The sequence below is a fragment of the Poecilia reticulata genome, linkage group LG8 (genome assembly GCF_000633615.1).
Source record: "Poecilia reticulata strain Guanapo linkage group LG8, Guppy_female_1.0+MT, whole genome shotgun sequence".
NCBI lineage: Eukaryota > Metazoa > Chordata > Actinopteri > Cyprinodontiformes > Poeciliidae > Poecilia > Poecilia reticulata.
This window is the reverse complement of record NC_024338.1, coordinates 15,963,729-15,986,925: the sequence shown is the minus strand read 5'-3', so window position 1 is coordinate 15,986,925 and position 23,197 is coordinate 15,963,729. Positions and strand designations below refer to the sequence as shown.

The 23,197-nt window shown below is 36.7% G+C and overlaps 1 protein-coding gene across 1 annotated transcript in view; it reads right to left on the bottom strand.

Annotated features, from left to right (window-relative positions):
- The window catches only part of elfn1a (extracellular leucine-rich repeat and fibronectin type III domain containing 1a), an 81,044-nt gene that overhangs the window by 14,524 nt on the left and 43,323 nt on the right, over positions 1-23,197 (bottom strand). Inside the window, exon 2 of the mRNA XM_008415905.2 lies at positions 10,044-10,134. The gene's annotated coding sequence lies outside the window, so the exon portion shown is untranslated. The remainder of the gene's footprint in view (positions 1-10,043; positions 10,135-23,197) is intronic.

Sequence of the window (23,197 nt, the reverse complement as noted above, 5' to 3'; positions counted from 1 at the left end):
ATGGCGGCAAATGGAAACAACCTCCTTGTGTGATAGTTTCACCTCCAAAATAAAACTGTCTGTGATTTGAAAATAAAAGGTATTTTTTCCTGACAGGACATATTTGTCAGAGCCTAATATGGAGCAGGGGATACAACCAGGGTTTAAGGTCGACAGTGAAGATTTAACAGGCCTATTGTTAAAAATCAAAGTACACCTAGAAGAGAGAGCTCAGCACATTACAAATTCACTAGCGGCATRTTTTCCAGTCAGTTTAGTGGATGCAGTTTCTAAATGTAAAACATTTAAGAGGTAGTAGTTTTTATTATGTCTATTTGAAAACGCATTTACTTTATGTTTTCCAAATATTTTTCCTAATAAGCGACTCTTGTTTTCTGCRATGCAAAGAAATGTTGTAGTCCTATTTGTTACGATCTGTGTTTTCTGAATAGTTATTTTGGGATTTTATATGTTTAGTCCTGTTTCCYCGAGTCTGTGTTGTCCTGTCAGCCCTTGATTGTTCCCAGGTGTGTCTCGTTCCCTTGATTACCCCGTGTGTATTTAAGTCCACCTGTTGTATCTGTCTCCTGTCAGATCCTCGTTGTATGTCTAACGTCTCTTGTCAGTCAGTCAGTCAGTCAGTCAGTCAGTCAGTCAGTCAGTCAGTCAGTCAGTCAGTTTCCTCAGTAGAACTGTGAAGTCCTGAGGTTGCTTGTTCAGGCTTCAGTCTATGTCAGTTGCTACCGGTATTAGCTGTGTGCTAATTCGCTGCCGTGCTGCCTGATCCTGGACTGTGAGCTCTTTCATTAAATTCATCATCTTCATCCTGAYCTGGCTCTCCGCGTTCATTCTCACCACCACCAGCCACACCACATGACACTTGACTTAAAAACTCTCCTTGATAAGGCCACTAAAGGAGTTACTACTGCCATTAACTTTTTACTTTTGTTTAACAAAGAATATATTTCTGGATCAGACCTTTTGTGTTTCTCTCTCTCTCTCTTTTTTTTTTTTTGCATGTAGGCTCTGTCTTTTCAAACCCCCACTAAGTCATGGCAGATAGCAGCTCACACTGAGCCAAGTCCTGGTCCACTGTCGCTTCTTATTTTTTCTAAAGTGCCTTGAGATGACATTTGTTGTGACTTGGTGTCAATGCTTATAAATCAACTGAATTTAATAGAACTGAATAGTTCTCACATGAACACAATGTGTGTTTATTACACTTTTAATTATATGTTTTCTTATTTAAAAAAAAATATCAGTGAGGATGTTTTCAAGGGTGGTATCAAAATTTTAATATTGGACCACATAACTTGTAACCAGTTATCTTTGATTCTATTTTATATAGCACATTTTTGCAAAAACAGAAAAGGGAACAAAGTAGTTACTAAACCTCTTATGTGACATAAGGTTCTACAATTACTAAACAGAGGTGGCAGACAGGTGCTCTATGTGATGTTTAACCTTTAATTGTTGTCTACAATTTTCCTGAAACATGCTTAATAAGCTGTGCTTTTGTATAAATACGTTTATTTTAACTTACAACGTATTTAATAAAGACTGGTCAGATTTACTGACGTATTTTTGAGAGACATCCCTAATCAGAATCTAATAACATGTAAACATTTTATTTTATTGCATTAGTTTAAAAATATCTAAGCCAAGATGATGTTTCACTTTAAAACGGCCCTCTAAACAACCCTAATATCAGCGTGTATTCAACAACAYAAGATAACAGCAAAAACCTGAATTGTWCATGTTTCAGATGACATTATTATGAATCCATTTGTTTGTGAAACAGTTTTTCTTCACTCTTYTAAACAATATTGCTTCAAGTTGTTGAGGTTGCAAGTATTMATTTATGCTTAGCACTAAAACACGTCAATGGACAAGTCATCCAACAACTTGGTAATCAGAAGATATGGTCAGCCTGATAAAAYTGTCAAAAGTTCTCCTTTTATAATGCTGTTAAAACTTACAAATAMTCTTTAAGTCTATGAATTTTATTATCTGCACCTGAGTGCTGTTTGCTCCTTTTATTGCTCTGTTGGCACTTGGCAAGCATCTGTGTTTCAAACACTTCTACCGCATTTTGTGTTAATTTYCGTTTAATTTATAACGACATGTGTTGCTTTTCATTCCTTCAGATATTCACCACATTTTAAACCCGCTAATGACCTGATAATTTATTATTTTCCTGCAACACGAAACTGTTCATAGTTGCAGAACGTAAAAAAATAAGTGCACATTGTGAAGCTTAGGAAAGATATAGCTCATTAAGAATGAGCATAATCTTTCTGAAGCTTTCCACAAATGTGAGAATTCYTTAATTGCTTTTCATAATACTAAAAGTACCAGGAAATATRTATGTACATTACTTTATTACATGTTAATGTTGCTGTTTTACTTCAATGTATATTTTGGAAAAACACAAAAAGTTATCCTAAATATCCTCTGCAMCTAAATATTTGGTCTTCGGTAGCATATTAGAGCTCGTCTTCAGGGAAGTTTTTTGTTCTTCTTTTGTGAATTGGGAGATATCTGTCTTTTTTTTTTATTTATGACACTTAAGTTCATTCCAAGTGCTCTAAAAGTGGTACATCAAACATTTGAAATTCAATTGCAGTCGATCAGTGGCAAAAATCACCTTAAAGCATCCAGGATAGAATACAGTGTTTGTGAAACCTGCAGACAYGAGCACACCTCAAATTGCAGCAAATTAGACTTTTTAGCAACATTAAAACATTTTCAAAAGATTTGGCAGATAATGTTTCACTTTAAAACAACACTCTAGATGTAAAYGTGTTCCTAGAACTGATGAGGCAAATCTACTTTTTTCTCCAAGRGAGAAACTTTGATYGTAATTCAGTGATTCTTGAAAATAGGGACAAAATGGGTTTTAATTTTCCCATATTTTTTCTTTTATTATTTCTCAACCTTATGTATGCCCATCCATCATYCCATCCATTTTCTTTACACCCTTGTCCCTTAGTGGGATCGGGAGGGTTGCTGCTGCCTATCTCCAGCTAACTTTCTGGGCGAGAGGCGGGGTCACCCTGGACAGGTCGCCAGTCTGACGCAGGGCAACACAGAGACACACAGGACAAACAACCACTCACACACACACTCACCCCTGGGGGCAATTTGGAGAGGCCAATTAACCTGACAGTCATGTTTTTGGACTGTGGGAGGAAACCGGAGTWCCCGGAGARAACCCACGCATGCACAGGGAGAACATGCAAACTCCATGCAGAAAGACCGGGGCCGGGAATCGAAGATAAAAGGGGCAATTAGTTTTTCCTATTTCTTAGGAAAAGTCCCTAAAAGCTTAGTTAGGGGTGATTTCATTATTGTTGACCAATAAAAATTAAAACAATAAACAATCCTATATGCATTGTACCGAAATGCCACACCATCTGTGCAGATATGAAATAAATGTTTTTTTTTTGTTTCGTTAAAAGGTTTTTCAGAAACAAACAGGGTAACTAACTGCTACCTCGATTGACTCATCAGACAATCAGCAGATAATTACACTAAGTCAGCAATTTCAAAATTAGAATCCAGTTCATGTCTCATGATTATGATATACTTTATGATATTACAGAATTGTAAAAGTGGGGCATATACTTTAAATATGGGAATTATATTTGATAGAATGCAATTTTGAACAGTTAAGAGGTTTTTTGACAGTCTTATTGTCAGTGCACCCTTTACAAGAGGTTGTTTTGGTTGCTGCTGCTCAAGCTAAATGGCACCCTTGAAGGAGAGATCTGGAAACAGTGGAGCACACTGCTGTAATACAAGTCATTAATAATAACATGTTCAAAGCAAAGTGTTTAGGTTGTATTGCATTAGGACAACTCTTTCCATGGGATTTGTCCACACACAATGATTTGGAACTACAAAGAGGATATGTTACGTGCAGAATTATCAATGAACCACATCAAAACAGAGAGGAAACAAGCTAATGTGAAGAAGCAAGTTAATGTTCACTGTGCACCTCAGCAATAAGCAAAGATCACCAGCAGAAGAAAGACGCAGGTTTAGTGAAGGCTTTAAGTAGCCCTGTGTGGATATTCTAGGGCTCCTTTAGACATAAATGAAGACAAAAATAGCAAAAGGAAGATAAACCATAATAGCAGCTTTCCAAAACCTGGTTTACCTTGTATTGCATTAATGAAGGCTTTTCAAATAGAAATGTGAATCTGATAGCCTGAAAAATATGTAGGAATGAGTTAATTAGTTACCAAAAAACAGACAAAAAGAAAAATATATATTTCTGCTAAATATACTAGTACAAGTTTTGAAAAAAAAAACCCAAAAAACATGTGTTCAATTGCAGTTTTGGTGGATTTAAAATGGTGAACTTTGTGTTTGAGATTAGATTGCTTACTGAGTAAATTTGAGCCATTTTGGGAAGTGGGGAAAGCTAACAGCTAACTAAAATGGTGTCTTTGAATGAGATGGACATTTGAAAAGAAAGCATGGCTAATTTGCATTGTCAACACATCACCAATGACCTGTAACAGGCCATTGGAAAAAGAGGTCTGAGCTCACGTATGTTTACGGCTTTAGGCGAAATGCTCACCTATATTTGGCTGAGATCTGGTGAAGAGAACTTTTACTATCAGGGTAAATCTGCAAACTTTCCCCAGAATACCACACCCAAATGGATTCTTTAGCAGCAGAAAGAAAGCAGCAGGGCGTGGGCATCTTGAAGCAAACGGGTACATCCTGAATCTGAAGACAGAAACATCCCCCAGAAAAATATTGGTGAAAAATGATTTGACACCCCTAAAGTTCAGGATTCATAGATAACTTCACAACAGAGGCTCATGAGACAGAAACTCTCAGCCTTATTGAATAATGATTAATGATTGTGAAGGCAAAAGCTCACTTTTGTCTGCACACCTTCCCAGTCATTACAATATTAAAGTCATTACAGTAGTACCTGAAATCCCTATGTTGGTTTCTGTCAAAAATCAGTCATAAATTAACTGTGACTAGTTCACAGTATTTAACTACTGTACAGTAACCTTGACCCGATGAAAACTTACATCACTAGCATGTTTTTTTCACATAAATAGATTACTAATGTCTTGAGCCACGGTGGGTTTTCAAAGCAGTCTGCCAGAATGATTTGTTGTGGAACTTGCACCACTACGCTGACAAATTGCCACCCAGTTCAGGAGTCGGACAACGATACACATCTTTACACCTCTAAGGTGAAAATATAAGCTTTAGCGCGATTTCTCAAAAAAAAAAAGAAAAGGAGAGAAAATAAGGCTACAAAATGTGAAAATAATAAAGCCTCTTCTTAAACAGATGTCTACTTTTTCCCAGTTATTGGAGAATGTTGACAAAAAAAGGGAATGAAATAACAGAGAATGAGACCTAATAACATAGCCGCTTTGCAAATGGTTTATCTAATGATGCTGTGACAGTTTTCTCATTTCAGTGGCCTGCTGTCTCATATCCTGCAGTCTTGTCATCTTTCACACCAGAAAAAGAGTTATGAAAGACACTACACACGAGTGGGGATGCCAAGGGAGGCTTATACACCTGACAGATTTCATTACAATTTATTGTCGACAGTGAGTCATTTACCATTGATTTGCAAAAGTTTGATAGGTTCAGAAAAAAACCCATCATCTTAATGGTTCCAAAGACTGAATTCTCAACATCTTGGTTTGAAATAATACTTTTATTTGACATTACATAAAATGCATTATGTAATGTCAAAATGAGCTGGCAAAAGTCTTACAAAAATTAATTAATGTGAAACATTAGCGGGGAAGTGGCATTAACACAAAGGGCAGCTTTTACAAGGAGGAAACAAAAGCAGATGGCCAAAATAAAATCTACTTTAGGGACGAGTAGCCTCTGATTTTTAATCCTACTCTGTAGGCGATAAACCGGAGCCGAAGTGATCTCTGCTTTTCTATGTCGATAACTCAGCCATCTGTAGGTGTAGACTTTATGTTTTGAGGTGATCCATAAGTCACTATGATATGGACACGACACCACAGGGTCTATTCAGGGAACAGATCACATTTCTTGTCTTAATCTTATTTTTACACTAGCATTAAGTTTCTGTTTCTTTTTTTTATTACTTCCAGATGACTGAGAACATTTAAATTCAAATGTAAGTCTGATGTGCCATGAATATACTGTGAGACATAACTTGCATTGTGAGGAGAAACATAAATCTTCAGTTTGTTTCAAAACGAAAAAAAGTGTTTTTTTTTCTTAGCTCTGATTTAATTTCATTGTCTAAATTCCAGATGAGAGAAAGGACTTTGTCTTGTGCTGCCTCACAAAGTAAATGGCATGTAATAAGAGCGGAGAACTGAGGTGTCATGATTTGAGAGAAGTTTCCTGTCGTATAGAGAAAAAAAATGTGCCACTGCGTTTTATCAGCAGTGTGGAAAGAAAGTCATTAGGGAGTCTGAAATAAAACTCTGACAGCTGTCTGTCAAAAGCCTGATGTCATTTTTTAAACATCCTTTCTTTGTTTTATTTTTTTTGGGGGGGGGTTTATACATAATTGGGCTTTAACTGTGGCATATAAACATAACAGAAGAAAACAATGTCTAATTTTCACAAGTAATATTCAGTTTTGAAACATTTGTGCATTTTTTTTTCTAAACATGGGCTTTTGTCAAGAATTATGCAAAACCACAGCTGGAGTAAGTCTGTAAAGAAGTGAACTCTACAGTACCAATCCTCGGTTATGGCTGGTGCAGATGTCTAATTACAGACTAGCAAAACAGCCTCTCCGAATTACATCATCCATTTTCAGTTTGCACAAACGCTGCCTCTTTTCTGTTACGTTGGCATAAAGGAGCTTTGTTCAATGAAGCCAAATACTGGATGTGTGATAGTCAATAACTAGTGGAAGATTTGAAGTTCTCCTTTCAAAAAGGACATTTGTTGATTGAGTCTTTGGTTAAGTTTCCAACATTTGCTTTTGATGAAGTTGCTTTTCTAACATTTAGGTGTTTATTTTCTGATCCTGTTTTTTCTCACATGCTATGTGTCCTGTCTGAGCCATTTGCCATAGATTTATTACCTTTCACATTTATGATAAGGCAATGAAGTTGTAAGATTTGTTTGTTTTTTGGGGGGGTTCTTTATCTGCAGCAAAATTTCACACTTAAGTTTCTGGAAAAAGAAAAAAAAAATCAACCATAACAAAGCTTGTTTTAGACTTTTATTCAGTGGGGAAAACAACTCATATTCAAAAATTATTGCCTAAATTAAAATAAACATGGCTAACTAACTTTTTACTTAAAATATGCATTTTAAAGTTATAGTTTTCAAAAGACTTTCTTCGCAGACTTTAATTGCACCATATATTTTGGTCAGAGCATATATTTTAACTACAAATTTTGGTGTCAAAAAATTATAAATAAGTTGAAAAGGAGCTTGTGGCCACTTTTAAGTACGTTAGTGGCAATGTTTCTCTTAACAGCACAATTAAAATAAAATTTGTCACTGGGTATTTACTACTATAGTAAGATTACAAATGAAATATTACAATTATTCATAAAATCATTGTATTTTCATGGCTGCCACAGTTTTTGCCCGTACTTGTGCAAAACCTGTGAAGTAGATTTGTTTTGTCTTGACAATCTAATCCAGTGTTTGTGCAATGAGAAACAGCTCAAGATTCCTCTCTCTGCATTCAGCAGCCTTGTGAAATGTCTTAGAAGACTGAGTTCTGTCTTTTTGATTAAACAAGATTGCACTGTCGAAAAACAGTTCCAACAATTATGCTATTGACTTTATTACAAACAATTATACATTCCTAGGGATTTTTTCCTCAATTTACTCAAGTCAGAGTTTTAGTTTTTCTGTATTTTTTTTCATGAGACAAGGGCATTGCAATAAAAGTTGAATTAACTTTAAAGTTTCTTACACAGCTTTACCAGGGGCGTCAGTAAAGGTGTCTGGCACTGTTAAAAATGGGATAACTTGTGGGGCATTTGCTAATAACGCTTCCCCTCATTGCACTGCAAAGCCTTTAATCTAAGCCAGTAAAATACAGTTTACATTTTTGATAGATGTGATCCTCACCAAAAACTTTATATAGAGAAGAAGTAAGATAAATTATTAAAAAATAAAATAAAATACAGAGCATTATAGCAGATGACACCCAGCAAAACAAGTTGATTAGATTAGCTCTGGGTAATGTACTAAACAAATATTCAGCATTGGAAACAAATGCCTGTTCCGAGATGTTTTTGCTTATCTGGAACTAAAACACTTATATTTTTCCATTATTAGTGAAAAGCAAACATCCTTTTCAATCTAAGACATAAATGAGCCAGTTAGGGGAAAAAAAGGTGTGTTGCATCAGCCTTGAGGAGAAATTTAACTAGTTAGTTTTTTTTACCAATATGGGCAGCAGCCAAAATGAGGTTTAACAAGCTGGAGTATTATAAATGCACCAGAAAATCATCGGGAAGGCCGGCATTACTTTGATGAGAACCGAGCTGTATAATTGCCGACCATACAGATGTTTTATAATCACTTTATGCGAGCAATTTCAAACTCCCTGTGGGATCCAAGTTTCTCTGAGGCTAATCCATGGTGCTCTTTACGTTAATCCATTCAAATAACTCTTCTCCAGTGTCATCGATTAGAAATTCAGGTTGATGGAGGAGCTGGGACTGTACAGCATGATAGGGCTAAAACGCTTGTAACTCAGACTGAAGAACATTCATTCCAATGACTAATGACTTGAAATCAGTTTCAATTTTTTACTCTGATTGTACAATTAGGACACAAAACTCACAATACGTGTAGACATACATGTAGACGTGCCCATGCAAATTCGAAGCATCTTTGCAATTCATTTCCAATTAACAAGATTTGTTATTCTCTTTTTTTATTTGTATGACAATACGCTTCTTGTCCTACTTTTTTACAGTCCAGAGTCATTGGCGAAGCTAATAACACAAGGGAATAATTGATTGGAGGAAAAAAAAACAAACTCTCCTTGATTTCTGTTGGACCAAATGACAAATGTTATAATGAATCCAAAGGGCACCTCCTATTGCTTTTTGCTACATGACACCTGAGTAACATGTGAGTCAGCTGAGCTGAAAGGTTGTACCAGTTAGGAAAATATATTGCAAGAAAATGAGTCTGTGGTGATTCACAGGGTCAAATCTCTTTAGTAAGGCCCACTTAATTAGCACTAACTGTTAGGAGTGCACATGCATCTCCTGTCTCTGTTCCTACACCAGCCATCGAAAGCCTTCACTTGTTGCCCAGATACAAAAAGGAAAAAAAGAGAGCTAAAACTGATTTCTTTAATCTATTGAAAAACTAAAAGCAGCTTGCTTATAAAATTATTGAATCCTTTATGAAAGATCAATATTTAGCATGGCGCAGAGACTGAAAAGTATTCCATAAATCAAATACAAGGTATTATAGAATTTATGATTTGAGAAAATAAAAAATAAAAAAAGGCAGCGTGTTGGACATGTAGCTTTGGATGACTCATGTCTCTCTGTGGCTCAAATATCCTAATTAGAAACATTTTATTGACTTAAAACTTAATTTGATTATAGACTAATTAGTTACAAATTAACAAAAGTAATTACACACTCTGGTCTGTTTCACATATTCATTTACTTACCCTTCACTTGTATAGCCAGACAGCACTGATATAAATTTGCATTCAGTCCTTAAAGAGTGAAGTGCACAGCAAATGCACCATTTGTTAGAGGAAAGGTACATTTTTAAGCTGTCAGAAAAACAAAGATAAATTAGGTAAAAAATTGTTATTTTGCTCAACTTTACGATAAAACTGCAGAAACTGTGCAACTTGCAATGTGGCCACAGTTTAAATCCCACAGAGGGATATTCATGCTGTCTACACTCAGGATGACATGTCCTTTAAATGACTTGGCTTTGGCACTGTACTGTTCTCGTCATATGTATTGACCAGCGGATTAGTGATGTGATCCTCTTAGGGGTACGTTTGCTCATGCAGAACCTCAGCTGAATTAAGTCATGTAAACATCTGTGCTAAACACCTGTACTGTACTTACTGCTGGAATCTGGGTTGGACTCCTCAGTTAGGGAACACATCCCTGACAGCCTCCAGGAGGGCAGATCTCTCCGGGTTTCTCTCGCCGATTTCTGCAAACAAAGATTGAAAAAGATGCATGTAAATGCTCTTCCTTCTACAAGTAATGACCATTGAAAAGTACATCTCTTTGATTTCTCCCCAAAAACTCTGTGTTCAGAGGATAACCTTCTTCTGTCTCTTTGTGGAGTCAAAAACGGATTCAGTACTGTTTTTTTTTCAGCAGTGGGAGTCACCTCATTAACCTTATCTAACAAGCGTAAGCTAATGAAATCCTCTCTTTCAGTTCCTGGTCTTGCCAAAGTTAGTTTTACTAATTAATCAAACATGGAACCTCCTCCTACCTCTCCATCATCTTAATGACTTCCCTACAAAGCGAGTAAGAATGCATACACTGCCCTGGGGAAGGCTACTTTGGCACATCTTTCATGCATTTTTATTGGAAGCTGAAGTAACGACATCGAAAAAGCTTTGCACAAAAGAAATATGGAGACTTTGTATTCCCGAAATAAGCTTAATGGAGATGGAACACAATTCCTTTATTGCTTGGCTGTCTTTTATCCTTTTTGTTGTATTTCTGTTTACAGACCAGCTACAGAATGCTGCAATCTAAGGTTGCAATTTTCCTTCCCACATAGATATTAATGCCTTCAAAACACGTCGTAGCGCACAAAGTATGTATACAGGGTCTCTTCCAAGCAAAACAGTTTGGTGCTCTCGTGTCTCTTGATTCATAGTGTGTTGCAGGTTGTACCAGATGAAAAGCATGGGCAAAATCCAACCTTCATCAATCAGCAATGTGAATCTGCAGGTTTTTTTTGCTAAATGGAAAGACAATGGTTAATGCAATTCAATTAGCTACCAATTTGCATTTAAGTGAAAGAGGTGATAGTTAAAGTGGCCTATAGCAGCTGCATTTCTGCAAAGAACCATGACAACACAACACAGCTGAACCAAGAGAAAAGGGTAGTTTGGGAGTCTTCAGCTGTATTCTTTTAATTACTCATCATAATGACACCATTTAGCTGTTCAATGACCCATTTCACAGCATTGAACAGACATGGGAAGCTCTCCGTCCTTGGCAGGGTCAGTTCTGCAGCTGCCCCTGCTGCCATGTTTTTTTTTTTTTTTCTCCACTGGGCTTTGGGAGGCAGGTTCCTCTGTCATTTTCTCTCAAACACATTCACACTTATACATGAAAATCATCATCGCCACAAATTAGGTATGGTTAAAATGTTTCTCCAAGAGGGACTTCGGTTCAGAAAGGTGCTCATTATATGGAAGAAATGTAATTATTCTTCCTGAATGTTACAGGGCTTCAGTTAAGAAAAAGTCTGTCATATAATCATCTTAGTATGAAAAATTATCGGTATGAACAGTTGAGATATTAGCATATAAGTAGATATAGGCTTTTACAAAAAAATCTTTTTCCTTAAAATTCAATCTTGTTTTGAGACAAATTTGACAATCCTTGTAAGCATTACCAGAGCAGTCTCATACACTTTTCAGCAGAAATACTCAACACAATAACGTCATGGAATAGCAGGTTACTCTTCATTGTGTGTCCTGACCTGGCACACTGGGACAGAGTTTATCCCAAAAACACATTTAGAAAATCATACTTTGAACATGTTCTATAAACATTTATTTTGTAAAAAACAAATATATAAATATACAATGCAGGTAAGACGGCTTCTTTTTTTTTGTCTCACAGAGATGTTTTCTTTTGGGATTCAAAAGGTTTAAGAAGGTTTAAAACGGCATTAAATGAGGCATTTTGTTGGTAGTGGGGTGTGCCAGGGCTGTTTTTACGGGCTTTTGGTTATGCATTTTGAGAACCTGTAGGTCTCATTTTTGCTTTTTGCCCATAATGTGGTTCTGCTTGTGATTCAATTGGGTTTCAGCCAAGTGTGAAAGATGTGAGTCAGTTCAAGTCCTCAACAGACTCCCTCCAAGTACAGGATATATCTCTGTCTCAAGTGGGAGAGATCGGAGTCTCATCTCTAGTAATGCAGACACGGCTCTGCTCTGTTGTGGTGAAGAAAAGAAAGTGCACCAACAAACAGGGCTACTGATTTAACGCTTTGTCAATGTTCCAACCCTCAGTTATCATCATGAAAACGGATCCTGACTGAATGCACAGGATCCTGCATACAAGCAGCTGAAATAAGCTTTTCCCTTAGGGTTGCTGGGCATGGTTTTAGAGTTAAAGGTAACAAGCTCTGTCACTCAGGGATTACGTTTGAGTAGAGCCATTGCTCCTCTTCACTGAAAGGAGTCTTCTGCTGTGATTTACGTATTTCATTAGGATGGTGACTCTTCTGAGATTTTCTGTTCATGTTGTAAGAAGACTGGTGAGAGACCAGCACACTGAAAGAACTATAGAAGGTTTTAGGTGTAGGAATGCCTTGAGATTCCCACAAAGGATTAATCTTTAAAAATGTAAATGGTAAATATCAACTGAGTAAGCATTCATTCATTTCCAATAATGTGTGTAAGAGATCCAAGCTTAAAATCCTCTGGTGTGCTGTTGAGAATAAATAATTCTGTGTTTTTCCTCAATCTCTTTTAGCTAGTTGCAAAGCTAAGGCTAAAGGAAATTAGATGTTAGAAAACACCGTCAAAGCTAAGGTTAAAGGATGTGACACACTAGGAAACGCACTCTTTATGGCACAGCTTAGATAGAGGCTAACAAAGTGCCATTTTGTCCTAAAGGTAGCAAGAGAAATGGACCAGCTGTATTTTAGTATTAATAAATGGAATCCATCCTCAACCTCATACATCAAGAATTTAAGGAGAACGGATAATTCTCCACAGTGCCAAAAACATGTCAGTTTCTCACACACACTAACATCTAATGGTTTTTAAGTTCTTAACATCCACTCATGCTGGCAAGTCTTAACAGAATCCTGTCTGGATGATGATGTGATTATTTTACTCAAATGATGGGATTTACCTCAAACCATTATATTCTGAACAGAAACCAAGACGTTTGATATACCTTAGCCAATCTGAATGTGGGCTCATTAAAAAAAGGCAATTTATTCAACACTGGACATTAACTCTCGTCCGTATCAAGCCCCATGTGCCCTGTGTGTCTTATTCAACCAATCCATTTTCCACATGTAGATTTATTTTAAAATTTCCAAACATCCTTAGCAAGCAACTAACCTGTACAAAATAACTAGACTATTAAGTCACTAGAGAATGGCATGGAAGGACTGTCTGTTCATTAACATTTATGACCAAAGGGTGCAAGAAAGCTTTGGTAGGTGATGAAAGGCAAGTGAGAATTTCTTGGCAACTGTGAAAAGGATTTTTGCAAATTACATGAGAGCAAATGGATTTTTGTGTTGTGATAAATTGTTTTTGCATCATCTACCCTTGTATTACAGCCTTTTATTATCCCCATGAGGGCACGGCAACAAACCACCATTAGTTTAACAGAAGAGGTTAAGTTTCCACAACTGCTACCTTGTTCTCCTGCAGCATTATTGATTTTGGAAGCACCAGTTTTTTTCATTGGTTCACACTACCCACGGTGCTGTAGATGAAAATAGGGAAATGTTGTACTGCTCTGGGCAGCCATCAGGTGAATACTCCCTAGATAAAGACTTTCTGTGCTTACATTTTTTCCATTGGCTCCACAGTCTTGAATATCCTGATGGATATTTGAATAAAAGCAAAACATCTATTTGCACATCCATAGAGGTGATGCTGTTAGTAATGTTTTTTTTTTACTGTTTCGGATTAGTCTTTTAAACCTCATAGACCATTTCTGTATCAAATGTCTTTGCCTATAATACATATCCCGTTACCTGTATAATATGAATAATAAACAATGTTTTTTACTCCTTATCTGCCGGTTGGAGTCAGATCTGGTCTAAGGTTGTATGGGGCTTCAAGTTGAATTAAACTTAACTCTTCTGGTTAAGGATATTGCCACCATTTGCCCAGGTCCCTCTTGAAAATGAGATCTGGATCTCAATGGGGTTTACCTGGTTAAATAAAGGAAATAACAAATAGCAAATAACCATTAACAGTATTTAGTACAGATTTGATGGAATTGAAAGAAGACAAAGTTAATTTTTTTTTAGCAGATTCACTTTTGGCAGAGCGTTAAATGTGACACACATTAAACACATTTAATGTGCTACACATCCAGCTGTGTTAAATTAGACATGTCGCGTGATGTGATGCACAATAAACCAATAGAAAAACAAAAATAAACAAGTGAGAGAATTAAAATACAAAAACATCCATAATGTCTACAAATTCCCTGAACTTAAAAACAGTCACGTATTATTATTTTATTAGATGTATTTGTGAACAAAATGAGCTCAAGAACAGTTTAAACTCAACATTTTATTTATGTTAGTACAAGAAACCATGAAGATTCCTTTTTGCATTTTAACTTGTAAACTTTCCACTTCTTTAAAATCTTACATTTTAAAGAAGGGACCACTGCTTTTATCTGCTTTTGCTTAGAACCTACTCAATAGATGCACTTTAAAATACATTACTGCTCTCAAAAGACATCTTTATCTTATCTTGCTAGGTCTTTTTTTTTTTTTTTGCTTTTCAGAAATAATTAGAAATGCAAGGATGGAGGAAGACGTACAGGAGGAGTGGTGGTGGTGGTTGTGGTGGGGGAGGGTTCAGAGTGGTCAAGGTGGTGAGGAGCAGCAAACCCAATATGGTCTGAAAGAGCAGAGGGTGTCTGGCACACATCCATGATGCTGACCCGGAGCGTTCAAAGGTTGAGCTTTGGCACTGATCTGACTGATTCTGCACAGCTGCTGAGGTGCAGAGGAGTGCACGTAGATATGAGGACAAAAATAGATTGCTGTGGTCCACAGCTTGATGCTGGTGTTCTGAATTTAAATCACTGTCAGGTGATTCTGTCCCATGATAACTTTTAATGAGGTAATTTAGGATGACAATCTACAGCTGTTCTATGAAAGGTAGGAATGCTGCAATGCACAAACATGCACAAAGTTTACATAGAAAAAAGTTTTTTTTGTTTTTTTTTCTGTTCATTTTGTGAGACTTAAGAATGTTGACGGCAAAAGTCGATGAAGAGACTGAAGTTTCCAAGATTTACTTGAATATATTACATAATATGTTCCTGGTGCCAGCATTCTGTTTCACATTTTGTTCCACAGTCTGTTCAGTAACTTTATAAATGTTGTGTTTGTAAAGCTGTAAAGAAAAAAAAAAAATCATCAAACATTTCTTTAATTAGTGTGTTTTTCTCCAAGGTGCAATCAATGGGAAAGCCAAAGTTTCTGTATAGATTAGCCTATTAATAGATTTGACACATAAGAAAAATGTTGAATGATTATTATACTAGTTGCACCTCTTTTTTCTGTCTTCTTTCTCTTTCATCATACATCAATATTAATCATGGACTTTCCTACCGACCTTTACGTTCTGATGTAACCTCAGATCAAACATTATGTTAGGATGACACCTATTCTCCCTAATGACTCAAACCTGCCTTCAACGAAAGAGGACTTTCCAATCTGACTTCAGTTTTGCTGAAGTCAGTTTGGACTTCAGAACAATTAATATTCATTTTCTGAGAATTAATATTCTCAGACAATTTAGAGGATATAGCAAGTAATTCCTGGAAAGAGACATTCATAGTAAAAAGCAAACTTTCAGAATCCCTTTTTCCTACGAGGTGAATCTGTTGTAGATAAACAGGTCTTGATTTCTTCTTTATTATCAGTATTTGCCGTCCTTGAAAAGTAGCGATCAATTTTTAGTTTTTAATACTTAAAATGGCTTCCATTGGTATAATGCTTTGGGAGACATGCTGATAACTCAGACAACTATCCTGTAACTTATTAACTCAGAACTACTTTGTTTCGGTCTATAGCATAAAGATGCCCTAAAAATACATTAAAAGTTATTAAAGTGACAAAATAGAGCAAGCTGTCACAAAATCCCTCACTATGCCACATTACATTAATTGGAAGTATTGTACCACTCAAATGGAAACTATATTGGCAACACTTTATTTGAAGGGGTGTGCATAAGTCTGAAACATGAACATGAAGGAGTCTTTATTAATGCTTACTACTGTCGTCATGACGTGTCATTTGGTAAATAATGACATATTTAATACAAATTTGACACCTTTATTGGACATTTAATGCAAGTTTTAATGGAATTTTGCATTGAAAGTGTCTTTATTTACTGAAAAATGCAAAGTTGACACTTTAAATCAACTTTAATGCAACTTTTGGTGCCACTTTGGATTAAAAGTGTCATTATTTAACAAATTCCACTTCATGACAACAGTCATAAACATCTAGGAAGACTCCCTCCCTCATCTTGATGACAGGTATTATGTCATGTTTGACAGTGTCAAGTCAATCTTATGCACATCCCCTCAAATAAAGTGTTACCGCTATATTTTTATAAGTGTCTGTACAGAACTATCAAAAAAACTCAATCAGTACTACGAGCCAAATGTGGCAGTTGCATGAATCACTACCACTTGTGAAATTTGTAATAAATTTGCACATTTTTGATTTTTGGCAAAAGCTATGACGAGGTTATGCTGGTGAGAATGTTTCCTGTTATTCACTTCAGTGGAGCAGTCAATCAAGAAGTACCTAGCTGTCCTTAAAAGCATGACAGATGGTGTGGAGGAGGGAGTACAAAAGCGCAATGAATCTTTGAAGCCTACTGCAGTTGCAGGCTGGCTAAAAGTGCTTCTCTGAAAGGTCCACTCGGATGTGAAGCGGCTGGCCGTGTGACTGGATGCGTCTCATGAGCGCTGCTAGGTGGGCTCATTGTGTTAGACTTGCTGACTCAACCTGTGCTGGTGTCTGACAAGGATTTAATTGAGGAAAAGAGGAAATGAGGTTGTATTGGAATCCAAACTCAGGCGATTTTCCAACTGCCCATAAAATGTCTGAACTAAAGTAATTAGATTCGCATACTGCTTTGCCAATACTTTGCAGGGGAAATTCCTGATTTAATATTTGAGTGGCTGTTTCTCAAAGCAATGACGAGGAAACATTACATCCTCTTTCTCTAATTGAAAATACAAAAACATAGTTACCTGTAAGAACCCAGATATAAGCAATATGAACAAATAATGTGCCTTTGAATATGTAGRTGCATGTATGTGCTCATGAGTGAATATAGTAGACAAGTGTGCTTACTTTACCTTTAACAACAGCTGATGCCGTACACGGCRAAATGAACACATATTTACAGACAGAACAGATTCCTTAATAGGTTCTTGAAAGCAAGATACTGGTGTTGTGTTCAGTCATTCAATATTAAACTGGGGTAGTATTCTGTCTAGTCCAGAGTAAACATGTTGATGTCATGGTTTCAAATAAAATAGGACATGTTGTTGCTACTAAAGTGTAGAAAAAATATACAACTGAGCGTACATGACAGGATTCCAAACTACAGATCAGTCATTATGAAATTTATTCTAATGAGATACTTATGGAATAAACTAATGTTTATGAATTAAATGCAAAGCCAAGATCCAGTGATTGCTGCGTTCAATGCCRATGTCGTCATGCCGCATAGAAATGAAAGGCAAAACCTTGAGCKGGAGGGGAAATCAGTAAGGATTTATAAGTTAGCAGTTTTTTGGCCTGCATTTACATTCAGAAGAATTTTGAGCAGGAAGAGGATTTGCATAACTTTGCAGTAGCGCAGTAGAGTTACAGACGTCTAATCAGCATTTCAATATGTAGTTTTATGTAAGGATTTGACAGTTATGTAGTACAACTTGCATTGTTTTYGCATTTAAAAGTTCAAATCTTTAGAAAATTTGCCAAATTAAAAGAACGTTTTGCCGTTTGCTTCATTTCAGAGGTGCATTTGTGTGTTTTTGTTAAAGTCATTCTGTGCTCTGTGAGCAGACTGGACCCTAGGGCAAAATAGCTGCAAAGCTATTGTTACACACATTCCCAGGCGGTTTTGTTTTGGAATTCAGTTAATAGCTGATCTTTGTCTCTTAGTTTCTACTTTCCATTCAGGACAGCGATGAGCTATGATGAATACTAAAAGTGCGACCGTGTGTCTGGCTTAGAGTGACTTATAGCACACATATAGGCTACAAAAACGTTACTGCGCACAACTCAAAGACTCATTTCCTGAGTGACACAGGCAGTTATTTGTTATTATCTGGATTAAGTAGGGTGGAATGTCAAGGGTGACCGGTATATCAGAACCTCTATGCGGGTCTAGCTCTTGCCTTTAACATTTTCTGCCGACTGTCTTCAGGGTAAGATCTGCAAAAAAAAAAAAAAAGGAAGGGCATTATTTTGTCCTTTCACTCTAGAACCGTGAGAGACGTGTGCATGTGAAAAACAGACAAATGCACAGAGGCTTCTTTCAGGAAGAGAAAGGATCCCCGCTACTTTGTGCACTGGTGGACTCAAACGCATACTGTGTTCTGCTTTTATCACAGATGTTCAGTATCTCTGAACACTGGATTCAGCAGSATCTTATTAAAGRTCTTGTGCCAGCATGACYAAGTATGAATTTATGACACTTTGTAACGACTCCACGGTAAACGGTGAAGTCATCTCAGGTAAAACTTGGTGCAGCGGATCACTGATTTTGCTGTGAAACTCCTGTGCACTGCCTTTTCCAGATGAAGCTGTTCCTTGATGAAGCTCGTATCGTTTTGGTAGAATTCACTTAGGATTCACAGTAGATCKGCAATAATTCAAGATAAATCCATGCATCACTGCGTGTTCCTCAGTTCCAGCATGCGAGTCAGAGACTTGCACATCAAGTCTACGATGTACACAGTGGTTAACTGTGAGCAATTAACCAAAGACTTAATTAAGTTTAAAATTGCAATAAAAATATTTAGGCCAGAAGCGTAAAAAAAAAAAAAAAATACCCAGACTTTTTTATTAAAACTGTGTAATTTAGTTCATCAGAGGTTAGATAATAAAACTAAAATGTTGAATCTCGATTGTATTAGACTTTAGAGAGAATTCATGGCATAAATCATCATGGAATCCTTCTTGAAAGATGCCAATATGTCTTCACTGTCCTTCCGCTTACTTSTCAGCTAATTTGKCGATGATAGGAATWAAMATCTGAWTTGGATTTWTTGCACACAGATTTATTTACAAAACCTGAATGAAGCTGAAAAACAAAGACCCWCRTGTCAGCAAAATCAGAATAATAACAGCCCACAGACTTCTTCCYTCTTGTCCAAGCATTTGCCACTCAGTGTTTCATATGCTCATCAAAGCACAAAACCCAGCAGTGCCAAATGACTTGTGGCTCAGTCTTTACACAAAACCCCAACAGAATAACAAAGTGGGGAGTGGAAGAAGGAACAGCAACAGCAAAATCAGACACTCAAATKTGACACYTAAAAAGGTCGTTTTTATYGTTCTTCTTTTCTGTTTAGCATTCCATTTGTTTGCTTATTTCTTGTTTCCTGTCTGGTGCTGAAGTYTATGCATATATAACTACAACAGAAAAAGAAGCAAAACAGCTTTTTTGTGGCCTAATAGAAAAACCTGATATCATACACTAACCCTAATTAAAAATTATCTGTCAATTAGTGTATRTATGTGTTTGGATTAATTACTAAAATGCTTGCATATGCAGAAAGCAATTTAGTGGTATATCGCTAAATATAATAAATGCATGTTATTAAGCATGCTCCACCATGACACAGAAAGGCTGGCAGAATAAGAGCTGAATGTTGCTGCAAGGAAGATAAAAGGAAGATAAAACTTTTCTCTCCTTTTTCTTTGCAGTGCACATTTATTACAAACCCTGTTAAAGATGTGTAACAAATCTTAAAATAAATAATTTTTTAGTGCAGCACCATTATTTCATACTACTAATTTTAGAAAAGCCCTTTATTTAAACAAATAAGCAAGTAAAGTCAATCAGAGGCATCAGAGGCAGACTGGAGTTATGTGAGGCTTTAGGCAGAATTTTAAGTGCGGGGGCCATCTTCAGATTAACCTCCAAGCCACTTTAGCACCAATGACCCCAATCATGTCTTCCKTCCTAGCATTCTGCATTAACACATCTTGTTCTACAGCTACTTGTGAACAAACAATAAATKACGATGACTACATGGCAGACTCTGCCTTGGTTATTTTTCTAATACTGGTCAGAAAATCAAGAAAAATATACACGTTTTAATTTTTTTTTCTGTTTTTCTGTTAACTTTTGATCCTCCCTGCATTCCAAAAAAACGTGGAAGAATGTGGAAGCATTTTAAAAAGTGGAAGTATTTTAGCCTACAGGAAGGCTGACTGCATAACATAAGGGTTAAATGATCAGAGACAGTACATTATTATTTCCTCTTTGTACTTCAAGAACTAATACATTCAAGTAGTTATTTCAATAAGGTATTTTTTTCAGCTGAATTAGCTTTCAATAGTTCAATAGTTCTAATTGTAAATAATAAAAAAAACTGAAAATAAAAAGGCGGAAACTGCTACATTTCTAAAATTGAGTTTACCGAAATTCGCTCCTGACACCAAAGCCTCTCAGCAACAAATCATTTAGCTCAAATGTGCATACACTATATGCACTTTACATGTCGAAAATAAAATTTTTTTTGTAAAATTAAAAGGAAACAAGATGATAAAGAGTGAAAATGGAGCTGATTTTTTTGCAACCAGCTGCAGTGTGTACAAAATGTTTTCCCAACTTGGATACAAGCTGCATAAATTATTAAGTTATCTTAAAAGTACAACTGTGTTTGCCTAAAATGTAAAGTATGAAAGCATTCATTTGAATTCATGAGCTTACGGAAACTTGTGCCTTGTGAGAATTCAAGTAATTTTGGGGGTCCACGGTTAACAAGAGACCAGAAACCACAAAGATTGCTGACATGTCGAGCAATCTTTGAATTAATTTTTTGACTACCACCTTATATGGATTCCACAATAACCACAGGTTTTCAAGAAATTACACTGGAGACAGGGAAAAAAAAGTTGAGGGCATGTTCAGCATTTGAAAAAGACTGGGCTCTCCCTTTTAATGTGTCTTTTTTTTTTTWATTCACATATTTGTTTTCATAAAAACTCTTCATAATACCAAGCACTAATAAAAGCATTTTCAGAATCAAATCACTTCTGTAAATGGCTAACCTTAGCTTACTCCTAAAAGATACATTTTAGTTCCTATTTTTCATACAGAATATCTACGACAGTCACTATTGTGCTACTCAAACTGATGTATTTGTGTCAATTTGGTGAGAATGCCACCCAGGTTGTGTGGACAGCTTTATGGCAGGCTTTTCTCTGCAATCTTAAGGTCAAAAGGTGTAAGCCTTCTGTAAAAAAAAAAAGAAGCTCAATTTTAATTGAGGGGATCACGGRAAACTTAGCAGAGTGTGAATATCCTCAGTTAGCACCTTAGAGCTGTTTGCCGAGGTTATAGGCTGTCAAAGTGTGAGAAAGTCCTCATATTTAACTTTATTATTACGCATCAGCCAGCCCAGCGTGAGCCATTTGCCRTATTGCTTGAAGTAAGAAATAAAAAGGAGGACACACTGAACATATCCTGCCAAGGTGATGCATATTGTGGACATGATCTGACATGAAAAATTGCAGAAGGTATCCCACCCAGCTCAACTCACATAGCTCAGCAGGCGGAGGCTTATAGACCCATGGGGCCCTCACAGCGCATATGTTAACACAGAAACCTGCAAGAACGAGTTACAGGAAGCACCTTTTGGCCAGCAGTTTACATATCTGGTGCTTTTTAGCTAAGCATATTTAACCAAAAAAGAACACATTCCCAACCGATTGTGTTCACTGTTGAGAACAAGCCGTCAGCTCTGCTATTTTTCTAGTTCTTCACTCATTCATATATTCAACGCTGATAAATGTTAAGAAGTAAATTGCCTCCGAAGACACAATTCTTGCAACTGTTCATTAATTCACTCATGAATATGGAATCATCCAGACCTCATTGGCTCTTTTTACAGTAATATGAGCAGTTAAACCTAAGGGAAAAAAAAAAAAAACTCTTCAGACCACAGTCAGCCTTACTTTCCAGGTGAGAGCACTTTATTCTCCCAGCTTCCCGCTGCAGCGGGCCCACTCAATAAATCACAGTGCAAAGCGCCGCCTTTACTCTGCAGCTAAGACACCAATGTCACTGGCTGTGAGGATGAATTGTCATGAGTCAGCAAACCCTTGGTCGAAAAAGGTCTGCTTTTGCTTTTTATTTTAAGAATTCAGGCAAAATATGCAAAATTACTCCCACCAAACTCCAAACCAAAAAATAAATAAATAAATACARCAGAGGCCCATCCTGGCCTCTTGACTTTTACTGCTAGATGAGGGACGATTAGTGTAATTTGCTCCTTTAAATCATATGAATAATTAAAAAGGGAAAATTGAACGAAGATCATCTATAATAGAAAGAGTAGAAAGCAACCCGAGATACGTACATGCACAGGTATTGTTGTCTGTGAGAGACGTGCTCAGGAGCCGGTGTTGCATTTCATGGTTCCATTTACAATGTGCATTAAGTGGGAAATTATTTCACGAAGCATTTCATGCAGGATTGTTCCAGCGTTATGTAAGTTTCACCACATCATTAGAACGGTGTCAATATCTCTATGAATAATTAATCAAATTGAGATATTACAAAGACTTCAATTAGGTTGATGCCATGAATGAGCACCGCAGCTGTATAAGCTATACACTCCCCCCGTTYCCTCAATCAGCACTGAAAGAATGAATACGGTARCAAGCTAAGCGCCTGCACTAAAGGMATTATTCAGTCCCTTCATATTGATGAGTCTTGCCAGTGTTGATTCATTAAAGAGTTTCAGTGCGACTGGTAATGCACTTTGAAGTCTGATGGAGCTACAGGCAGCGAGTGTGAGTCGTTGCTGTGGGATTTTTCTTTCTTTTAACAATCACCGCGGATCACTGAAGAGGAAGAAGTAATAAAACTAAAATGGTCCCAACTCAAATTATCTACAGAATCTGACTCGCCCAGGAACTCACTTTGTTGGATTTTGCATAGCTGCCTGCCACTCACTCTATTGGCCAGAGCGCCTCAGTTTGATGTTGGCACAAAACATTTTTATGCTGAATCTTAGATAAATAAATACTGGCAAAAAAA